This window comes from Schistocerca piceifrons, chromosome 6 (genome assembly GCF_021461385.2).
Source record: "Schistocerca piceifrons isolate TAMUIC-IGC-003096 chromosome 6, iqSchPice1.1, whole genome shotgun sequence".
Lineage (NCBI taxonomy): Eukaryota > Metazoa > Arthropoda > Insecta > Orthoptera > Acrididae > Schistocerca > Schistocerca piceifrons.
The window spans coordinates 176,326,018-176,348,879 of record NC_060143.1 but is presented as its reverse complement, the minus strand read 5'-3'; positions in this window follow the sequence as shown (position 1 = coordinate 176,348,879).

Genomic DNA, 22,862 nt, shown 5'->3' with positions numbered 1-22,862 from the left:
ATTATTCCGTTACTGAATTAGAAGCTTTAGCTATCGTTTGGGTATTTAACAAATTCCGTTTCTTTCTTTCTGGTAAACACGTAAAAGTATACAGTGATCATCGTGATTTCAATTTCTTATATCTTCAAAATTAAATCATGACAGGTTAAAACGTTGGGCATTGTTTCTGCAAGAATTCCACTTCACAGTAGTCTACATTCCCGGCAAGGAGAACATTGTTGCGGACTCACTGTCACGCGCACCAGCTGGGCTTGAGAAAAGTAACACAGAAGGCAACCTCGAGAAAAATTTCAGCATTCTTTACATTCAGAAAGTCGCCTTTGAAAACTTCATCACCACATCTTTAAAGGACATTGCTCATGAGCAAGATAAAGATCCGATTTGAAAAGACATCAAAAGTAAATGGCATGAAAAGACGCGCACTCAGATTCGGCATTATTATCTGGTTAGAAACAACATACTCTTCAAACGCTGCACTGTTGATGACAAGCTGTGGGTAGTTTGCGTTCCAGATGATTTTGTTAATAAGCTCATTTCGTACATTCATTTCAGCTACGCACATTTTGGTCCACGAAAATGTTATCATATTCTTCGAACGACTTGTTATTTTAACAATATGGAAAAGAGAATTCGAAGAGTCTTGTCTATTTGTAAACTTTGTCAAAAGGCGAAACCATCTACTATCTCACATTGTGCTCCATTGTTTCCTATCATTCCTTCTAAATTAAAAGAATTTGCTGCAGTTGATCTCTTGGGACCCCTTGTCAGAACACCTAATGGATTTTCGTACGTTCTAGTCGCTGTTGAACTTACTTCAAAATTTGTTTCTTTCACTCCGTTACGTAAAGCCACTGGACGGTCTGTATCCAACGCCTTTGTTAAAAATTTCTTACGTGTAATTGGCCACGTTGCTAAAGTCATTTCAGATAACGGACCGCAATTCAGATCTGCTGTTTGGTCACGCATGCTTCAGAACCATAAAATCAAACCTGTTTTTATTTCATTGTACTCACCACATTGTAACACGTCTGAACGTATTATGAAAGAAATCAATAAGCTTTACAGACTTTATTGTCACAGAAAGCATCAGCATTGGGACAGATATTTACACTTATTTCAAAATGTGCTGAATGAAATGCCTCATGACTCCACTGCTTTACCACCTACTCTTGTACTGAAGAATGAAGAACCACCGAACAGAATCAGAGAGCTTGTACCTTTCCTGAATACACGTAAACTTCAACACAAGACATAATTGATTTGGCTATTAAAAATATAAAATCTGCAGCACACAAAAGAAAAAAACTACACGGTAAAGCAAATGCAAAGAAATTATATATTGGTCAGAAAGTTCTCATTAAAACTCATTCATTGTCACATAAGAAGAAACACTTGAGTCACAAATTCTTTCTGATTTACAATGGACCTTACAGAATCCGATGTATACCACATGATAATTGCGTTGAAGTTGAAACTCTGCGTACTAGGAAGAGTAAAGGATTGCACCACATTTCACATGTAAAACCGTTTATTGAGAGATAATCTGTTTTTTTTAATTTAGTCTTTACTATAAAATTTTTCACTTCACGTTACTACTACTCTTTGTCACACTTAGAAACTGTTAACATGTAACTATGTTTTAAAATAAACTATCCAGTCTATAACCTAGGGAACGTATTTAGACAGTAATTACGAATGCATTGTTATAGTGAACAGACGACACAGTGTTATTGTGTGTGTACAAATGGTTCAAATGGCTCTGAGCACTATGGGGCTTAACATCTGTGGTCATCAGTCCCCTAGAACTTAGAACTACTTAAACCTAACTAACCTAAGGACATCACACACATCCATGCCTGAGGCAGGATTCGAACCTGCGACCGTCGCAGTCTGTGTGTGTACATTCTTGCTTGTTAGTGGCGCGATTACGTAATGACCATAAGGCTCACATACTTAGAACGTGTACCGGTACTGCTAATGAGATTTTAATGCAACATTTTGGTTTACTTGAAAATACATCCTGGATTGAAAGTACTTTCTGAGAGATATCAGATGACACAGTGGTTAGTTTATTTGGCAGCTACACGATTATATCGCAACGGTACTAATGAGTGACACAATTTATATTATTGCTTTTGCGCTGTATCTGTTTTATATTTGCACAGTTTTTCTGTATTATTCTGGAAAGTAAAACACGTTTTAGTAGTAACTTTTGTGGTATAGCTACAATGAGAAAGCCTTTTTCGTAGCACGACAATACGTTACATTATAGTACTTTCCTGATCACGGTAAGGTACTTAATAACTACGATATCTATACGCAAAGCATTTCACTTCCGTTTATGATGAGGTAAGTACATTGACTTCAGCAGAATTTTGCTTACAGAGGACGATAACTACGACAGTTCCACAGAATTAGCTTACAGCAAGACGCACATTTAGCGCTACAGAACACGCATTTGAGTGATTAATTTAGTACTTAAACCATTTATTTTTCAAGATTTTTGAATTACAAAGAAAGTTTTCCGTGATACATTTCATTCCATTGCTGTAATCTGTAACACCTGAGGGTATAATTACATTTATCCTCAGGGGGGTACACGCTTACTTTGTGTACCATGTGTGTGGCAAGCACAAGGAGCCCTAGCTAATATGTTATTTGCTTATACAACTTTACACATCGGTACTATATTTCTCCAACACAGAATTACACAGCTACCTGATTATTTAACAGAGAAACAAAAAGTTTTTCTATGTCAGTGACACATGTTTACGCAATTACACAATTGTATAATTTCACACTTATGAAATTGTATTTTGTTTGTACTTTGTGAACTGTTCATATTTTTTCGAAACCATTGTGATAATATGAGAGCTTAGAATGATGTATTTGGTAAGGGATCATGATTTTTGAAGTACGTTTGAGGTAGATGACTTTATTGAAGGTCTTGAAATTATTGAAAGAAGCTGCGACGATTCTGAGATATGATTGTTTTGTTATGATGTTATTATTGCGATGACGATGTGTATTGTGCTGTTGAGGTACGTTTATCATCAATAAGCTGAGAATCGTACTTTAAAGAGTTATGAAATGTGTGTACATGCGTGAATGTATCACAATGCCATCGAAAATTTTTTGGACTCTGTTATATTGATAGGATTTTGTTTCTACACATTTGTAATGCAAATTCTCGACCTGTGAAATTTTTATATGAGACTGTCACTGCTGCCGTAAATATTTCGGTAAGAAAGTTAAGTGACCACCTTCACGTAATGCATCATGGGCACCCAGCTGCGCGACAATCGCCTGGAAAAAAGCCATTAGTGCGTGCCTTTCAGAGGCAAAGGTGGAGAAAAAAAAAAGAGGTCATTATCCTCGCTATTGACATTTCTTTGTAGAAAGCATCGCAAACACGACACGCTCAAACTTGAAAACATATGATTATACTGTGGAGCTTTTAATTTATGATATTTACTAAAATGCCTAATGAAATGATGAGAAACATTTTACATCTATTGTCTTTCTAGTTGAGAGTTTGCTCGTTTTGTTTGATATCAAATTTCTAGCTGCAGCAGCATTGGTTAAAATAAAATTTAATAGATGTACTAATATCACTATTTTCTGTCTACAGACCCAATAAAGAATAATTTTTATGATGTACTTTCGTAGAAAAGAGATCACAGATAGTCATTTCCCTTCACAGGAATTGCAAAAATAATTTTTTAACAGGTTGGTAACTTATCTGCTAGAGTAAGTCAAGGTGAAGCATCACTCTAGTGTTAAGACGTGACATAGTTATTAAACATGGCCATTTTTACTGTAATATTTTTTCCGCTTGAGCTTTGTCATGTTTAGATATAAGTTATTGCATTTGCTGCTGCTGTTTGCCAGGCATAGTGCTACTAAATTTCACTTTGTATTACTCTGTTAAGCTAGTTTTACTACTGATTTATTTTCTTGTTGCTGCACATTGGCTCATATTAGCTGTAATGTTGCATTTGCTTGGTAATTTATATTTACTGTAGCTTGCTTTGCCAATTTCCATTTTTTTGTCATTGCTGTTTGTGTTAATTGTTTTGTGCTGCTGCATTGCCTCGTCCCTTAGTTTAGCATCTGAGCTCAGTAGATTTAAATTAGCTTAAGATGGGGTAGGCTATATGCGAGAACGAGTTGTGATGAATTGGGAAGCTATAAGAAAATGGTTTGGCCAAAAAAGAATTTTGAAAGAGGATGTGAACAGAATACAGAAAGCATGCTTGGATAGGATTTTTTTTTTTTTTTTTTGAAACAAATGTTGAAATAAGGGGAAAGATCTCCAGAACGAAGTTTTGGGTTGGACTGCAGTACCAAATGTCACACTGAAAACGAACCCTGTCTTTCCTTTTGTATTATTCCACTATGTGTTTATGTACCCTTGTGTATTTGTCTTTTTCCTGTCTTTAAGTGTTTAGCTAATAAGATTTATGTTGTAGAATTTTTCAAATACTATGTTATTTACTTTGTAAAGATATTTAGACATTATTTATTCTGTTTTGTTTTAATGCTCACGTGTGAAGTTGATGTTTCAAAAGTTATTCTGATCTTTTATGTATTTACTTATGTCATAATTCCTATAACACTGATGTATATGTTATTTCGATTCTTCTGTAAAGCCTGCATTACCACAAATGTTATCTGTATTGTTATGTTCTTTAATGATGTATTTTGTACCTTTGTTATTGTATTCTTATGTTATAAAATTGTAATTGACACCAGTTCATCAAATTAAGTAACTTGTAAGTTACATTTCACTGCACACGTTTCTGTTGGTCATAGTATATGGACAATATGTGAGAAGTAGGGACTGTTAGTGTTTGCATGTGTGTTAATAATTCAGCAAGGGACTGGATAACAGCATTGCTGGTTCTAAGGACAATTCCAAAAACTTTGTGAGTGCACAAGTGGTGGTTTGTGGACTTGCTATATTGTCCGCAAGACTCTTCGTTGGTGATTGTGCACCTGCACAGTTGCAACAGATGGCTGCTGGCCGTCTCTACAAGGACTACAGTGGGTCTGCATCTTTGACGGCCCACCAATACCATTGTCTCTACAAGGACTGTAGTGGGTCTGCATCTTTGATGGCCCACCAATACCGTAATCTCTACCAGGACTACAGTGGGTCTACTCTGTGATGACCTACCTACCAATATTCTTCAAAATTTCGACTGACTCTGCGGTGGGTTTGCCCTTTGGTGGCCCATTACCTGTCTGCATGTCGAGAGTCAGCACTGTCTTTCCGTTGGAAGGACAACACTACTTCTTCAAGACTGCATGGAAATCCACTACTTCTGTGTGCATTTTCTTTTACTGCTCAGACTTTGAGAAAAACAATGCTATTTTACTGTGATGAACGATCAGGACTGTCTTTATGGGCTGTGAGAAAATTTTATCTTTTGACCAACATTGTATTAATAAGTGTGTGCATATGATTTCTTTGTTATTGTAATTCTGAAAATTTTTTTAACAAATATGTATTGGCCAGTGCCCAAAACAATTTGTAAAATTTTTTGTGGGGAGCGCGGGGGCTATGTAAGTAGGCTGTTTAGGATTTCTTGTTGGTAACGCCACGTAGCGCTCTGTATGAAAATCACTGGCTGTGCTGTGGGCAGTCTGTGGCTAGTTTGCATTGTTGTCTGCCATTGTAGTGTTGGGCAGCTGGATCTTAACAGCGCGTAGCATTGCGCAGTTGGAGGTGAGCCGCCAGCAGTGGTGGATGTGGGGAAGTGAGATGGCGGATTTTTGAGAATGGATAATATGGAGGTGTGGCCATCAGAAACAGTAGATTTGTAAGAATGGATGTCATGAACTGCTATATATATTATGACTATTAAGGTAAATACATTTCTTGTTCTCTATTAAAATCTTTCATTTGCTAACTATACCTATCAGTAGTTAGTGCCTTCCATAGTTTGAATCTTTTATTTAGCTGGCAGTAGTGGCGCTCGCTGTTTTGCAGTAGTTCGAGTAACGAAGATTTTTGTGAGGTAAGTGATTTGTGAAACGTATAGGTTAATGTTAGTCAGGGCCATTCTTTTGTAGGGCTTACTGAAAGTCAGATTGCGTTGCGCCAAAAATATTGTGTGTCAGTTTAAGCACAGTCTTGTACAATTTTTCAAACGGGACGTTTCAATCTGATGTTTTACCAGATTCCTGATATTCACGGTACACTCGTGAAATAGTCATACGGGAAAATGGCCTCTTCATCGCTATCTCGGAGATGCTGTGTCCCATCGCTGACTTTCAAACTCACTTAAATCTTGATAACCTGCCATTGTAGCAGCAGTAACTGATCTAACAACTGGACCAGACACTTGTTGTCTCATATAGGCGTTGCAGGCCGCAGCGCCGTATTCTGCCCGTCTACATATCTCTGTATTTGAATAAGCATGCCTATACCAGTTTCTTTGGCGCTTCAGTGGAGAACAGTGAACTTTTGGCAATATAGATACACTGATAAATGTAAAGCGCTAGTTTCAAAGTTCCTCTAAATAACCCCATATTATCAATTAATAAAACAGTCAAGATCCCAATACTCATTTAGTTTAAAATGATGATCGCTTTCAGCCTTTATTCTGGCATCATCCTCAGACCTGACGCACCATATGGTGTTCGGTTTCGGCCTTTATGCTGGCCATACGTACCGAATGGCTGCAGCCGGCGGTGAATAGAACAGCTCCGTAAAGTCACAGTCGATTATCACGCAACTGTTCCATGCACCACCGGCTACAACCGCATGGTGCGTCAGGTCTGAGGATGATGCCAGAATAAAGGCTGAAACCGATCATCATTCTTAACTAAATGATTATTGGGATCTTGACCGATTTATCTATTAATAATTTATAATAGATCGCTGTCAAATCTCCAAACCATGATATCAAAAACCCCATATGACAACTGCGAAGGGCAAGAGAGTCCGTCTGGTAACAATAGATTTAAGTGTAATGTGAGGTGTCGTAAATGGGCATACGCACTTCAGGCCCAGGTGCACTCACTTCGAATCTTCTCATACGATGTTTCTCGTCACGTAGACGGCGTATAGTCACTGATGCTGCGATGATATCTACAAACAAATGGACTAAGATAAAAGCTGGCAATGATTTTTTTACTTAATGATTTAGGATTCAAAGTTTTTTTTTTAATTCAGTCAACATTCAATTGTTGAAATGAAGAAAATCACTCACATGACTAACAGAAACCTCACTGAAAATTACACGGTTTTGTTAAAAGGAAAGCTCCGCCTTTCTGGCCCTAGACGGGGCACTCGAGACCAACCGAAAGGCGTGTCATCCTCAGCCAATGGCGTCATTGGGTGTGGTATTCAAGGGTGTGGGGTGAGCACACCTTTCTCCCGGCGTTGTCGGCTCTGCTGAAATTGGAACCGCTACTACTCACCCAAATATCTCCTCAATTGGCATCACGAAACTGGGTGGACCTTGCCCCAGTCCTCTCTCCAGTACATATCCCTAGCAATACCGGGAATCGAACCTGAGTCTTTCGTATGCCAATCAACAAAGCTCATCATTCAACTTCACAAAACATAAATACTCCTAAGTACTTTCTATTGTTTGCAGACGCGCGACCATACTTAACACTTGCGCACTCTTTGCCTGCCAGACTTGGTGTGTGTTTGCTTTGTGTCTTATAAATTATGTGTCCAGTGGAAGTCAGATCTGGAAGCTGGAGAGATCTGGAGAGATTGAATAAGAGTCTCTAACCGTCCTCTCCACCAAACTGTCGTCTTCTAAAGCTGTGTCCCCAGCGCAGAAGACAGCTCGTCGATCGTGGGATCTTCTCCGGTGGAGGCTACTGTGCTGTCCCCTTGAACCCGTGATTCTGTTTTTTATGGGGTGCCACTTGCCCAGGTTAGGCTCTGTATCTACAGAGGGCAAGTTCTGTAGTACTGACAATAATGGTAGGCAACACCTCTCATTAATGTATCCTGTTTGTTTATATTTTAAATAATCACACATTTTACACTGCCTTTTAGGACACTCGACATAGCTTTCTTAATTGTACAGTAACTTGTCTGACAACTTCCAAGACAGAGTACGACATGTCTGTTCCTTCTAAACGACCGAAACATAGTTACACGTTCGTTCTTCTAGAACACCCGAAACAGAGAGACGTGTCCGTTTCTTCACAATGCCCGAAACACAGTTACATGTCCGTCACTCCAGAACGACCGAAACATAGTTACACGTCCGGACCTCTGGAACATCCGAAACAAAGTGACTACCGCAGCTGAAGTATTTCGTCTCCTAGGCGCGCCAGAGCGACCCGAAGGTGACCGAAGCACGTCGGTTGCAATATCGTTACTCTTATGCTTCTCAAAACTAGTGAAATTTAATAAACAAAAACTATATATTCGTAGGGTAGCCCCTCCATGAACCATGGACCTTGCCGTTGGTGGGGAGGCTTGCGTGCCTCAGCGATACAGATAGCCGTACCGTAGGTGCAACCACAACGGAGGGGTATCTGTTGAGAGGCCAGACAAACATGTGGTTCCTGAAGAGGGGCAGCAGCCTTTTCAGTAGTTGCTGGGGCAACAGTCTGGATGATTGACTGATCTGGCCTTGTAACATTATCCAAAACGGCCTTGCTGTGCTGGTACTGCGAACGGCTGAAAGCAAGGGGAAACTACAGCCCTAATTTTTCCCGAGGACATGCAGCTTTACTGTATGATTAAATGATGATGGCGTCCTCTTGGGTAAAATATTCCGGAGGTAAAATAGTCCCCCATTCGGATCTCCGGGCAGGGACTACTCAAGAGGACGTCTTTATCAGGAGAAAGAAAACTGGCGTTCTACGGATCGGAGCGTGGAATGTCAGATCCCTTAATCGGGCAGGTAGGTTAGAAAATTTAAAAAGGGAAATGGACAGGTTAAAGTTAGATATAGTGGGAATTAGTGAAGTTCGGTGGCAGGTGGAACAAGACTTTTGGTCAGGTGAATACAGGGTTATAAATACAAAATCAAATAGGGGTAATGCAGGATTAGGTTTAATAATGAATAAAAAAATAGGAGTGCGGGTTAGCTACTACAAACAGCATAGGGAACGCATTATTGTGGCCAAGATAGACACAAAGCCCATGCCTACTACATTGGTACAAGTTTATATGCCAACTATCTCTGCAGATGATGAAGAAATAGATGAAATGTATGACGAGATAAAAGAAATTATTCAGGTAGTGAAGGGAGACGAAAATTTAATAGTCATGGGTGACTGGAATTCATCAGTAGGAAAAGGGAGAGAAGGAAACATAGTAGGCGAATATGGATTGGGGGGAAGAAATGAAAGAGGAAGCCGCCTTGTAGAATTTTGCACAGAGAATGACTTAATCACTTGGTTCAAGAATCATAAAATAAGGTTGTATACCTGGAAGAATCCTGGAGATACTAAAAGGTATCAGATAGATTATATAATGGTAAGACAGAGATTTAGGAACCAGGTTTTAAATTGTAAGACATTTCCAGGGGCAGATGTGGACTCTGACCACAATCTATTGGTTATGAACTGCAGATTGAAACTGAAGAAACTGCAAAAAGGTGGGAATTTAAGGAGATGGGACCTGGATAAACTGAAAGAACCAGAGGTTGTAAACAGTTTCAGGGAGAGCATAAGGGAAGAATTGACAGGAATGGGGGAAAGAAATACAGTAGAAGAAGAATGGGTAGCTCTGAGGAATGAAGTAGTGAAGGCAGCAGACGATCAAGTAGATAAAAAGACGAGGGCTAATAGAAATCCTTGGGTAACAGAAGAAATATTGAATTTAATTGATGAAAGGAGAAAATATAAAAATGCAGTAAATGAAGCAGGCAAAAAGGAATACAAACGTCTCAAATGAGATTGACAGAAAGTGCAAAATGGCTAAGTAGGGATGGCTACAGGACAAATGTAAGGATGTAGAGGCTTGTCTCCCTAGGGGTAAGATAGATACTGCCTACATGAAAATTAAAGAGACCTTTGGAGAGAAGAGAACCACTTGTATGAATATCAAGAGCTCAGATGGCAACCCAGTTCTAAGCAAAGAAGGGAAAGCAGAAAGGTGGAAGGAGTATACAGAGGGTTTATACAAGGGCGATGTACTTGAGGACAATATTATGGAAATGGAAGAGGATATAGATGAAGACGAAATGGGAGATAAGATACTGCGTGAAGAGTTTGACAGAGCACTGAAAGACCTGAGTCGAAACAAGGCCTCGGGAGTAGACAACATCCATTAGAACTACTGATGGCCTTGGGAGAGCCAGTCATGACAAAGCTCTACCATCTGGTGAGCAAGATGTATGAGGCAGGCGAAATACCCTCAGACTTCAAGAAGAATATAATAATTCCAATCCCAAAGAAAGCAGGTGTTGACAGATGTGAAAATTACCGAACTATCAGTTTAATAAGTCATGGCTGCAAAATACTAACGCGAATTCTTTACAGACGAATGGAAAAACTGGTAGAAGCGGACCTCGGGGAAGATCAGTTTGGATTCCGTAGAAATGTTGGAACACGTGAGGTAATACTAACCTTACGACTTATGTTAGAAGAAAGATTAAGAAAAGGCAAACCTACGTTTCTAGCATTTGTAGATTCAGAGAAAGCTTTTGAGAATGTTAACTGCAATACTCTCTTTCAAATTCTGAAGCTGGCAGGGGTAAAATATAGGGAGCGAAAGGCTATTTACAATTTGTACAGAAACCTGGTGGCAGTTATAAGAGTCGAGGGGCATGAAAGGGAAGCAGTGGTTGGGAATGGAGTGAGACAGGGTTGTAGCCTCTCCCCGATGTTATTCAATCTGTATATTGAGCAAGCAGTAAAGGAAACAAAAGAAAAATTTGGAGTAGGTATTAAAATTCGTGGAGAAGAAGTAAAAACTTTGAGGTTCGCCGATGACATTGTAATTCTGTCAGAGACAGCAAAGGACTTGGAAGAGCAGTTGAAGGGAATGGCCAGTGTCTTGAAAGGAGGATATAAGATGAACATCAACAAAAGCAAAACGAGGATAATGGAATGTAGTCAAATTAAATCGGGTGATGCTGAGGGAATTAAATTAGGAAATGAGACACTTAAAGTAGTAAAGGAGTTTTGCTATTTAGGGAGTAAAATAACTGATGATGGTCGAAGTAGAGAGGATATAAAATGTAGACTGGCAATGGCAAGGAAATCGTTTCTGAAGAAGAGAAATTTGTTAACTTCGAGTATAGATTTAAGTGTCAGGAAGTCGTTTCTCAAAGTATTTGTATGGAGTGTAGCCATGTATGGTAGTGAAACATGGACGATAACTAGTTTGGACAAGAAGAGAATAGAAGCTTTCGAAATGTGGTGCTACAGAAGAATGTTGAAGATTAGGTGGGTAGATCATGTAACTAATGAGGAGGTATTGAATAGGATTGGGGAGACGAGAAGGTTGTGGCACAACTTGACTAGAAGAAGGGATCGGTCGGTAGGACATGTTTTGAGGCATCAAGGGATCACAAATTTAGCATTGGAGGGCAGCGTGGAGGGTAAAAATCGTAGAGGGAGACCAAGAGATGAATACACTAAGCAGATTCAGAAGGATGTAGGTTGCAGTAGTTACTGGGAGATGAAGAAGCTTGCACAGGATAGAGTAGCATGGAGAGCTGCATCAAACCAGTCTCAGGACTGAAGACCACAACAACAACAACAGCCATGAGAGATTGTCATATTGAAAACTTGGTTAAATACAATGAAAAGTACACTCCTGGAAATTGAAATAAGAACACCGTGAATTCATTGTCCCAGGAAGGGGAAACTTTATTGACACATTCCTGGGGTCAGATACATCACATGATCACACTGACAGAACCACAGGCACATAGACACAGGCAACAGAGCATGCACAATGTCGGCACTAGTACAGTGTATATCCACCTTTCGCAGCAATGCAGGCTGCTATTCTCCCATGGAGACGATCGTAGAGATGCTGGATGTAGTCCTGTGGAACGGCTTGCCATGCCATTTCCACCTGGCGCCTCAGTTGGACCAGCGTTCGTGCTGGACGGGCAGACCGCGTGAGACGACGCTTCATCCAGTCCCAAACATGCTCAATGGGGGACAGATCCGGAGATCTTGCTGGCCAGGGTAGTTGACTTACACCTTCTAGAGCACGTTGGGTGGCACGGGATACATGCAGACGTGCATTGTCCTGTTGGAACAGCAAGTTCCCTTGCCGGTCTAGGAATGGTAGAACGATGGGTTCGATGACGGTTTGGATGTACCGTGCACTATTCAGTGTCCCCTCGACGATCACCAGTGGTGTACGGCCAGTGTAGGAGATCGCTCCCCACACCATGATGCCGGGTGTTGGCCCTGTGTGCCTCGGTCGTATGCAGTCCTGATTGTGGCGCTCACCTGCACGGCGCCAAACACACATACGACCATCATTGGCACCAAGGCAGAAGCGACTCTCATCGCTGAAGACGACACGTCTCCATTCGTCCCTCCATTCACGCCTGTCGCGACACCACTGGAGGCGGGCTGCACGATGTTGGGGCGTGAGCGGAAGACGGCCTAACGGTGTGCGGGACCGTAGCCCAGCTTCATGGAGACGGTTGCGAATGGTCCTCGCCGATACCCCAGGAGCAACAGTGTCCCTAATTTGCTGGGAAGTGGCGGTGCGGTCCCCTACGGCACTGCGTAGGATCCTACGGTCTTGGCGTGCATCCGTGCGTCGCTGCGGTCCGGTCCCAGGTCGACGGGCACGTGCACCTTCCGCCGACCACTGGCGACAACATCGATGTACTGTGGAGACCTCACGCCCCACGTGTTGAGCAATTCGGCGGTACGTCCACCCGGCCTCCCGCATGCCCACTATACGCCCTCGCTCAAAGTCCGTCAACTGCACATACGGTTCACGTCCACGCTGTCGCGGCATGCTACCAGTGTTAAAGACTGCGATGGAGCTCCGTATGCCACCGCAAACTGGCTGACACTGAGGGCGGCGGTGCACAAATGCTGCGCAGCTAGCGCCATTCGACGGCCAACACCGCGGTTCCTGGTGTGTCCGCTGTGCCGTGCGTGTGATCATTGCCTGTACAGCCCTCTCGCAGTGTCCGGAGCAAGTATGGTGGGTCTGACACACCGGTGTCAATGTGTTCTTTTTTCCATTTCCAGGAGTGTATATAAATAATAAGAGAATTTAGGCGTTTTGGCACCTAGCACCCGAATGTACCGACCAATCAGAAGCAAGTTCAGTACAATTGGCGCACTGTCCCACGGGACTAGTACCGTCTGTCGCTTTTACCTCACTCCACTTTTGTTCCATAAGCCACTTCGCGTGTATCAAACTGCATCAAGGCGAGCTTCTAGCAAAATAAAATACTGGCGGCCAGAAATATCACAGTCTCCTCAGACTAACAGGGGGTCTGTTCTATTTTCCCCAGCCACTCGGACCTGTGTTGCACTGGGAGTCGAGCCCGCAACTTTAGAAAGGGCTTTGTTACTTCCTTACCCCCTTCATAATTTGATCTCTCTTGACTTACTACTGTTTTATTCAATATTTCTGTCACACACATTGTTCCCTGTCACGTGCCGATGTCTGAAGGAGGATTTGCTGCTGTAATTTTAAGTTTATATTATTTTTAATTTTGTTTGTGGGATTTTTTAAATTGTTTATTTATGATTTAACAGTTTCACATAATAACATCACATAGCAGAAAACAAACTCATTTTCATCTTAGTTCGGAAATTTGCAAGGAATTGTCCATTAAGTTATTTCTAGATGACACTTTTGGAGAATTCACATTATATTTCTTTTTTTCTTTACGCAAGATTTTATATCAGAATGTTATCATGAGCTTTACATACTGCCGTCTTGAGAAAACTCGCGTACGTGATCCCGCACTTGGGATGGCAGTATTTTTCTCTTGTTCATCCAGTAAGTATGCCATATACTGTAAGTTGTCCGTTAATTTAAGTCCAAAAATGAAATGTATTGTCGACTTTGTTGCACGCCCCTTTGCTTTGCGAAACGGTTTCCATTCGGGTATCGTAGCGTTAGAAACTTGTATACTGCGTATGTCCGTTCTATTGATCAGTCTAAAAATGTCCCTTGCTGTATGCCATATCACGACAAATTTAGGGCACTCAAGAAAATGTTCGATTGTGTCCTCCGAATTACAATATCCACATGCAACGGACGGTTTTAACTGGATGGGGTAAAGCTTGAAACTGGTCGCTGTTTTCCGGTTTATCATTTTGTACCAAGTCGATATGGCGCCTTCTGGTATTATTTTCATCGCTAAATTTTCCCAGAAGATTTTCCGTTTGTGCTGCGGTAATCGCAGCTCTAATTATTTAGGAATTGGTATTCCTTTGAGATCTGTCGCCTTGTTACGAACTTTGCCTTGTTTTGGGACGTCTGTTGGTATATAACTTTTATTGAGATAAAACTTTAATCAGTGTGAGATACTGAAATTATTAACTGGCGCTAGATCTGATGTAGGGTGTTATTTGAGAAACAGTATAGCAGTCGGCTAGTGTGGTCCCTTTTACATTACACACTCAGTTCTGTTCACGAGTAGTACCGCGCAGTTTGCGTGCAAGACCGTTATTTCCAGTCCACCCACATTTAAGTTGAGGGTGCTGATCTGGAAAGAAACCTTAAAAATTCCACCCCGTCCACATAAACCAATATAACGCTTGCTGTATAGCTTTAGCTTCACTTTTTCTGTCATAGGTAAATTTCTGCCTGCACTGATTTTTACTACCGCTCCTATTTTATGTAGTGTCTTAGAGTTGATTTATGGCAGTAAACCAGTTCTAATGTATATTCCTTATTATCTGTAACTTGCAACACCACAGTCTTTGTGGGCTAATAAGTGCATCTGAAACATCCGTCGCAGGATGTTATGTAAGATGCCAACATCTCCTGAACTTTCCATGAAAATATCCAAGTTATCGGCGGAAGTTCTACATATGAATGGTTCGTTTCCAACTCAGATTCCTTGACGCAATCACAACATATGGCACGTAGGAGAGGATCTAAGGCTATTGCATATACCGTCATAGATAACAGACAATCTTGTCTGACTGATCTTTTGATGGGAATTTTCTTGCTTAACCTGCTATTAATAATTACTTGTGACACAGCTTTGCCCAAAATATTCTATTAATAAAATTGCTGATTTCTTCGATATGTCGGTTTTTGCATACAAAATACAATTTCTATATGCTGGTAATGCTTCATATATGATTCTGTCCAGAAAGGCACACATTTAATATGGACTAACTACTTTTTCAAATGGTTCAAATGGCTCTGACCACTATGGGACTTAACATCTGAGGTCATCAGTCCCCTAGACCTTCGAACTACTTAAACCTAACCAACCTAAGGATATCACACACATCCATGCTCGAGGCAGGATTCGAACCTGCGACCGTAGCGGTCGAGCGGTTCCAGACTGCAGCGCCTAGAACCTTTCGTCCACATCGGCCGGCAATTACTTTTTCATTTACTGCTTTAATCTCCGACTGAAGCACCGAGCGATTAATTTATAGTCAACATCGACTAATGTGATCGCATGTAGGTTCTATTAATATGGTGTTTCTTTAGTTTTTGGTATCAATGTGATGCAATTTTCTAAGATGGCTGGGTAATTTTTAGCACCTAACATGTTAATTTCCTCGTTAGGTCGATTCTACTCGTTAAACCTATTTGTTTGATATGTCGCAAGCCACACTGTGAGTGCAATTAGGTAATTTGCATAATACGAAGTGTAATAAGAACATACGTGGCTTACGTGTACACGGTACTAACAATTCCTGCTTCCTAAGCATGCAGATAAATACGTAATATTTAGGTAGTGAAGTGGAACTGAAGTGAAAAACGTTTGCCAGTTGACAACGAAGAAATGCGACAGGGAAATACACATAGCGAGCCGTAACAGAACGACCCTCGCAACAGGAAGGCCACCCTTGGATTTGCGAGAGAGGAAAGCACAGAATGTAGCGTCACGGGTCTTCCGTAAACAGTAAAGTCACGTGATACTACCATGGACAGTGTGCTTCACGTGCTGGCCACTTGGCCTCATGGAGCTATTAACACGAAGAGGGAATCTCGATCGCTGATTGGCGAGGGAGAAGCAAGCATATACAGGAGTTTGTTTTGGAGATTCTTATTGGTCGAGCAAAAGACGATGGACCGTAACATGCACGCCCATTGGCCGATACCAGTCGTGCAAATAAGCGAAGCTGCAGTACAGTGGGGGAAGTTGTGTTACACAGAACACTTAATGCTCTGTGGTGATGTCGAGAGAGATATTTTTCTGTAAATACTTTGTTGATTCGCGAAGCTCTGTGTCAGCCGAATTTGTGCTGGATTTCTCGTATCTCCGTAGTGAAGGACACAAGAAGAGCTTTTATAGTCAGCGTTCTTGTGAGAAATTTTGAAGGGAATATTGTGCACGTCGTCCAGCCTTGACGGGTGTACAAAGCCATTTTTCTCAGCTAGGGAGGCACACAATTATCCACTTCATTGAAACATAGAGACGTTTTAGACATATTCAGTCAGTGGCCAGCACAGTCTGGTCAGGCCAAAAGGTACGAGAAGTGACGCACATAACAGCCAACCGTCACCAGCGCGCTTTCATTTTAGAGTAGTTATTCGCATTCCCTCGCGTCCATGTCTGTCATGTAATTCACGTGTGATCTTGAGGTTTAAATTTGCCGAAGTGATTTGGCGGATAGGAATTTTGCCCAGCTGCAGTACTTTAGTTTATATTATCACAGCATACAGTTGTGGTTTTGATAACAATATCAACTTTGGTATTAAGTTGCTAGTGACCATAATTAATATTTACCTTGTTTTCATTTTTCTGTAGGATCTTCCTAGTTGGCATAGGATTTTCCTAAGATTAGAATTTCTGTGTCTTGAACCCAAATGTGTATGAAAATTCATGTAATAAATCATTTCGTTAAGGGAATAGACTGTTGCTTGTCCTAAAGTAGAGTCCCCCCCCCCGCCCCTTACTCACTGACATACAGTACTGCCCATTAAAATTGCTACACCAAGAAGAAATGTAGATGATAAACGGGTATTCGTTGGACAAATATATTATACTAGAACTGACATATGATTACATTTTCATGCAATTTGGGTGCATAGATCCTGCGAAATCAGCACCCAGAACAACCACCTCTGGCCGAAATAACGGCTTTGATACGCCTGGGCATTGAGTCAAACAGAGTCTGTGCAGCTTCAACACGATATCACAGTTCATGTGGTGTCACCGCCAGACACCACACTTGCTGGGTGGTAGCCTTTAAATCGGCCGCGGTCCGTTAGTATACGTCGGACCCGCGTGTCGCCACTATCAGTGATTGCAGACCGAGCGCCGCAACACGGCAGGTCTAGAGAGACTTCCTAGCACTCGCCCCAGTTGTACAGCCGACTTTGCTAGCGATGGTTCACTGACAAATTACGCTCTCATTTACCGAGACGTAGCCTTCAGCTACGTCATTTGCTACGACCTAGCAAGGCGCCATTATCATTTGCTATTTATCTTGTGATGCATGTACCGTCAGACCGATGTTCACCAATTATGGATTAAAGTTAAGTATTCCAGAAGCTACGTACTTTTTTTACTAGACTCAACTCCTTTAACTGTTCCAGACCTCACGCCAGCCTGCGTGAGCTTAAACGCGTGCCTTTCGGCTATCTCATAGTGGCATGGCTGTCTTGCCAAGTCACAACAGTTCATCAAGAGTAGTGGCTGGCGTATTGTGACGAGCCAGTTGCTCGACCACCATTGACCAGACGTTTTCAATTGGTGAGAGATCTGGAGAATGTGCTGGCCAGGTCAGCAGTCGAATATTTTCTGCATCCAGAAAGGCCCGTACAGGACCTGCAACATGCGGTCTTGCATTATCCTGCTGAAATGTAGGATTTTGCAGGGATCGAATGAAGGGTAGACCCACGGGTCGTAACACATCTTTAATGTAACGTCCACTGTTCAAAGTACCGTGAATGCGAACAAGAGGTGATTGTAACCAGTGGCACTCCATACCATCACGCCGGGTGATAAGCCAGTATGGCGACGACGGATACATGCTTCCAATGTGCGTCCACCACGATGTCGCCGAACACAGATGCGACCATCATGATGCTGTAAATAAAACCTGGATTCATCCGAAAAAATGACGTTTTGCCATTCGTGCACCCAGGTTCGTCGTCGAGTACACCATCGCAGGCGCTCCTGTCTGTGATGCAGCGACAAGCGTAACCGCAGCAATGGCCTCCGAGCTGATAGTCCATGCTGCTGCAAACGTCGTCGAACTGTTCCTGCAGATGGTTGTTGTCTTGCAAACGACCCCATCTGTTGACTCAGGGATCGAGACGTGGCTGCACGACCCGTTACAGCCAAGCGGATAAGATGCCTGTCATCTCGACTGCTAGTGATACGAGGCCGTTGGGATCCAGCACGGCGTTTCGTATTACCCTCCTGAACTCACCGATTCCATATTCTGCTAACAGTCATTGGATCCCGACCAACGCGAGCAACAATGTCGCGATACGATAAACCGCAATCGCGATAGGCTACAATCCGACCTTTATCAGAGTCGGAAACGTGATGGTATGCGTTTCTCCTCCTTACACGAGGCAACACAACAACGCTTCACCAGGCAACGCCGGTCAACTGCTGTTTGTGTATGAGAAACCGGTTGGAAACTTTCCTCATGTCAGCACGTTATAGGTGTCGCCACCGGCGCCAACCTTGTGTGAATGCTCTGAAAAGGTAATCATTTGCATATCACTGCATCTTGTTCCTGTCGGTGAAATTTCGCGTCTGTAGCACGTCGTCTTCGAGGTGTAGCAATTTTAATGGCTAGTAGTGTATTTTAGGTACACCAACAGCAGCTATTCTTCTGATGTCTAACAGTCGGCGTGGCTGGGATCCCCACGACTGGCACAACGTGGGTTCACCGGCTTAAGATTTAATTTTCCTTTTCAGAGCATTTCTTACGTGGTAAGTGGTGGGGCAGGTCACACCAAACTAGCACCAGTTTATTAGAACCTCTTAGAAATACTTCTGGTCTGTCAACAACATTGCGGGTTTCATTAGCAACATCTAGGAAACCTTCCCCTAAAATTTCAAAATGTTTCGGACAAAACTCAACAGGGACCCCAGCCAGCCCTCAATATTTTCCCTTAGAACTCGTTTTGATTGTTTCCTGAGTTTTGTCTAAAGTGAAAGCCACGTCAACGTAAGTCCAGTCATTTCCCATAGGCATGTGAGGTGTTTCCACATGCCAAGTCCCAGTATAGTGACCTGAGATGACAACATAGCAACATAGCTTCAGATTAGAGGCAGTCCCTTTCCGTGTTTGTCTGGGAGCTTTGGAAGAGTTCGTTGGCTTTCTTTGTCAACAAGTCTCAAAGGCAGAAGCAAGCCTTCTCATCGTTTCAGAATCGAGTCCGTTGATTGACCCTGTAGAATTCCATGCAGAACTTTCGAGAACTTTCTAGAACCTTCCTCTGTTTAGAAGGGACCTAGACGCAACTGCCGCCCTCGCTTTTCGAGCCCGTCTGGTTGGCTTTGCGGCCCACAGGCTTTCTAACAGAAGTCAGGAATTGATCAGTTGCTGCCACACCATGAAGAACTGGCGCTGGGCTCAGCTTCCGGGAAAGATTTGCGAATATTCACGAGAGACCAACTCAGACTCGAGAAGCCAGTGAATACATTCGTTCTGATGGAATATAGAGTTAGATATTATGTTGGGTAGAAATTTTACAACTCAGGTCGCATTCAAACCTACTGGTATCAGTACCCTAGGAGTAGGGAGAGATTCACTTTACTTTTTTTTTTTTTTTTGCTTTTATATGTGAAGTTTAATCTCTTCGCGTGGAACTTAAAATCTTGACGTCAAGCTGTTGCGTTGCTTTGTACAAAGTGGCACGATTGCGCTATGAAATCGGTAATTAATTTTACACCAGTTCTTTGTGTGGTCGTCAGATGTAACTAGGTGGCAGGAGTGCTAATTTCGTTTGTTCTAAATTCTTTGCTGCAGCACGGTATACAAAGCCGTGCCATAGGTGTAATTAATATACCCTTTTACTTTGTCTTGGTGGACAATATTCTCAGCAACTGAGCTATCCAGAAACGATTCACGACCCACTCTCACGGCCTCACTTTTGCCAGTACCTCTTTACTACTTCGTAAACTTCACAGAAAGTTCTCCCACATGAACTTTTCACTCGACAACGGACTATGTACTGATATGAAACTTCCTGGAAGGTCAAAACTTTTTGTCGGACTGAGCCTCCAAGTCGGGACTTTTACCTTTCGCGGTCAAGTGCTCTAACAATTGATCTACCCACGCACGACTCACGACCCGCCCTCACAGCTTGACTTCCGCTAGTTCCTCATCTCCTCCTTTCCGAACTTCATGAGTTGCGATTCGGCAGCTTGGTTGGTAGAGGATTTAGCCGTGAAAGGCAACGGTCCCGAGATCGGGTCTCGATCTGAATACAGTTTTAATGTGCCAGGAACTTTCTACCACATTCCTTACAGGACTAGCAATCCTGGAAAAAAGGATATTGCAGACATATAGCCACAGCCTGCAGGATTCTTTTGAGGGTGGCGTGTGCTCTGGTTTGAAATATCCTGTCAGATTAAAACTGTGTGCTGGTCTAGGACCCCGACACGAAACAATGAAAGCCTCCTGCTACTTTTAGAAATAAGATGTGCCTCCCAAATTGAGTGCTAAGTGCGTCTGACTGACATGCGGAGGACCCAGGTTCGATTCCCAGCACTGCCACATTAAAATGACACAATGACACATTTGATGGAGCATGACGTGGCGGTCGGTCGGTTCCGACGGCCTCCCCATGGCCTGTGGACATAGAGAGAGAGACAGACAGAGAGACAGAGCACACACACATACACACACATGAAAGAAAAGTAGTGCGATATGACTGGTACTTAATTGATACGCTTACAAGGAGAAGGAAAACGCAGCTAGTGTAAACCAAGGCAACTGGTTTTGAGCAGAGAACATGTGTTCGATTCCCAGATGCATCTTTTATTCATTTGTATTTTTTTCTGTTTCGAAACTGGTAGGAACAGGAGGGTTGATAAGTAAACCAGTAAGAAATAATAAAAAGGTAGCCAAATAAATTTCATAAACGACTTGGACTAGAAAAAATTAAGATTTTAAGCAATGTTGTATGAAAAAAATTTCGAGTAAGAGTGCTGTGAAGACGAACATTCGACGCGTGCTGTCACATAAGCTAGAAAGAATTAATTCATTTGTATAAAGCGCAATATTCCGTCGTAGAGTCTGGCAATTGTTGCCCAAAGTTCACGTGGCCATCTTAGAAACTAATGATTAATTTTGTCCTCGGTTTAGGGATGAGGTCAATCGCTTAGCCGACTACTTGTAAAATGTTTACGTCATTTGAACCAAATTCCGTAAGCTGTCAAATTAAATTTGCAAATTGTTTCTTGAGAACATTTTAGAATCATCCGTTGCTGATAACAAGTTTTGTCTGATATCAGATTTCTGGGGTGGAGAAACTAATACTGTCATGTACAATTACAAGTTTGTAGATGGCGAGGCTCAACCGACCTGCATAGGAGAAGCTATATCGCCAAGCTACACTCTGTGTGCCATTCGTGTGATGTTTATTTTAATAGCCAAGTTAAAAACGTTACTTCGAGGCTTAAAAATTGCAGTCTGCTTCTGGAAACCCAGCGGCAATTGCACAACCACGTGGTCGCAAAAACGATTCACACCACAACTCATGATCAACATTCACCACCTATTTGTCAGGTTGTGTAATCGTGTGCGTGGTATGCATCAGTGTTAATACCCGAAAACTAAATATTTTTAAATTTAAATTAAGTGTATTTTCCGCCGAAGACTGTATCCATTAGATGATGTTTATACAACGAGTATATTTGCTTCGAATGTTTATATGTCAATTATCATCCATCTAGTTGTTCGGAAAGAAATAGAGGACATGTAACAGAATGAATAAAAGAGCCATTGTAAAGCGACCAGGATCTAATTTTTAATGCTCTAGTAATGCAAATCGTTTGAGAAATTTATTTCCCTTCCTTGTTAATATTCCATATCGATTTAACCCTCGTGTTCCTACGCACCCCATATATGACGAAGAAAACTGCTCAATTTTCAGCTATCTGTTGCTCCAGTAAATTTTGAATCGATTGCACGTCATTAACTTAATGGATGGTTTTCTCAAAAACGGAGCAGTTTTGAGCCAAACTGCCCTACAGTCTTCCATTTTAAGTTGTACACAAGCAATCTACAAAATATGAGCCAAATTCGTTGTTCCTGCTTGAGGTCTTCCTCTTCTGGGCATGTCTTCCGTAGCGCAACGAGAAATAAAAAAGGGAGCTTAAACATGTATTTAAGTCAACGAAAAATTATGATTAATATACTCTGACCTCCTGATACGATCTGAAAGTGTATCTGCATACTCCCTCATAGACAGCACACGTGCAGTAAGGATGTAAAACTTCATTTTTAATGTCTAACACCGATTCACAATGAAAATTAATCGCAGTAGTCACTCCGGAGCATATTTAGGATCAGCAGGAAGTCTCGACGTTCTTGGCAACACAAACTTGCCTTATACTTGCTGCAAAATGCACGCAAAGAACTAAAAATACTTCTGCTCATGGCAGCTTGTCTGAAGTACAATTTTGCTGAAGGCAGAACGTGTCTAATGAATTGCATTCGCGTCAGCTACTGATTTAAATGAGAAAAAATGATCACTTGGATACGCCCCAGGAAAAATGTAATAATTTTCAGAAACGGCTATAGGATAAAAATAATTAAAGAGAAAT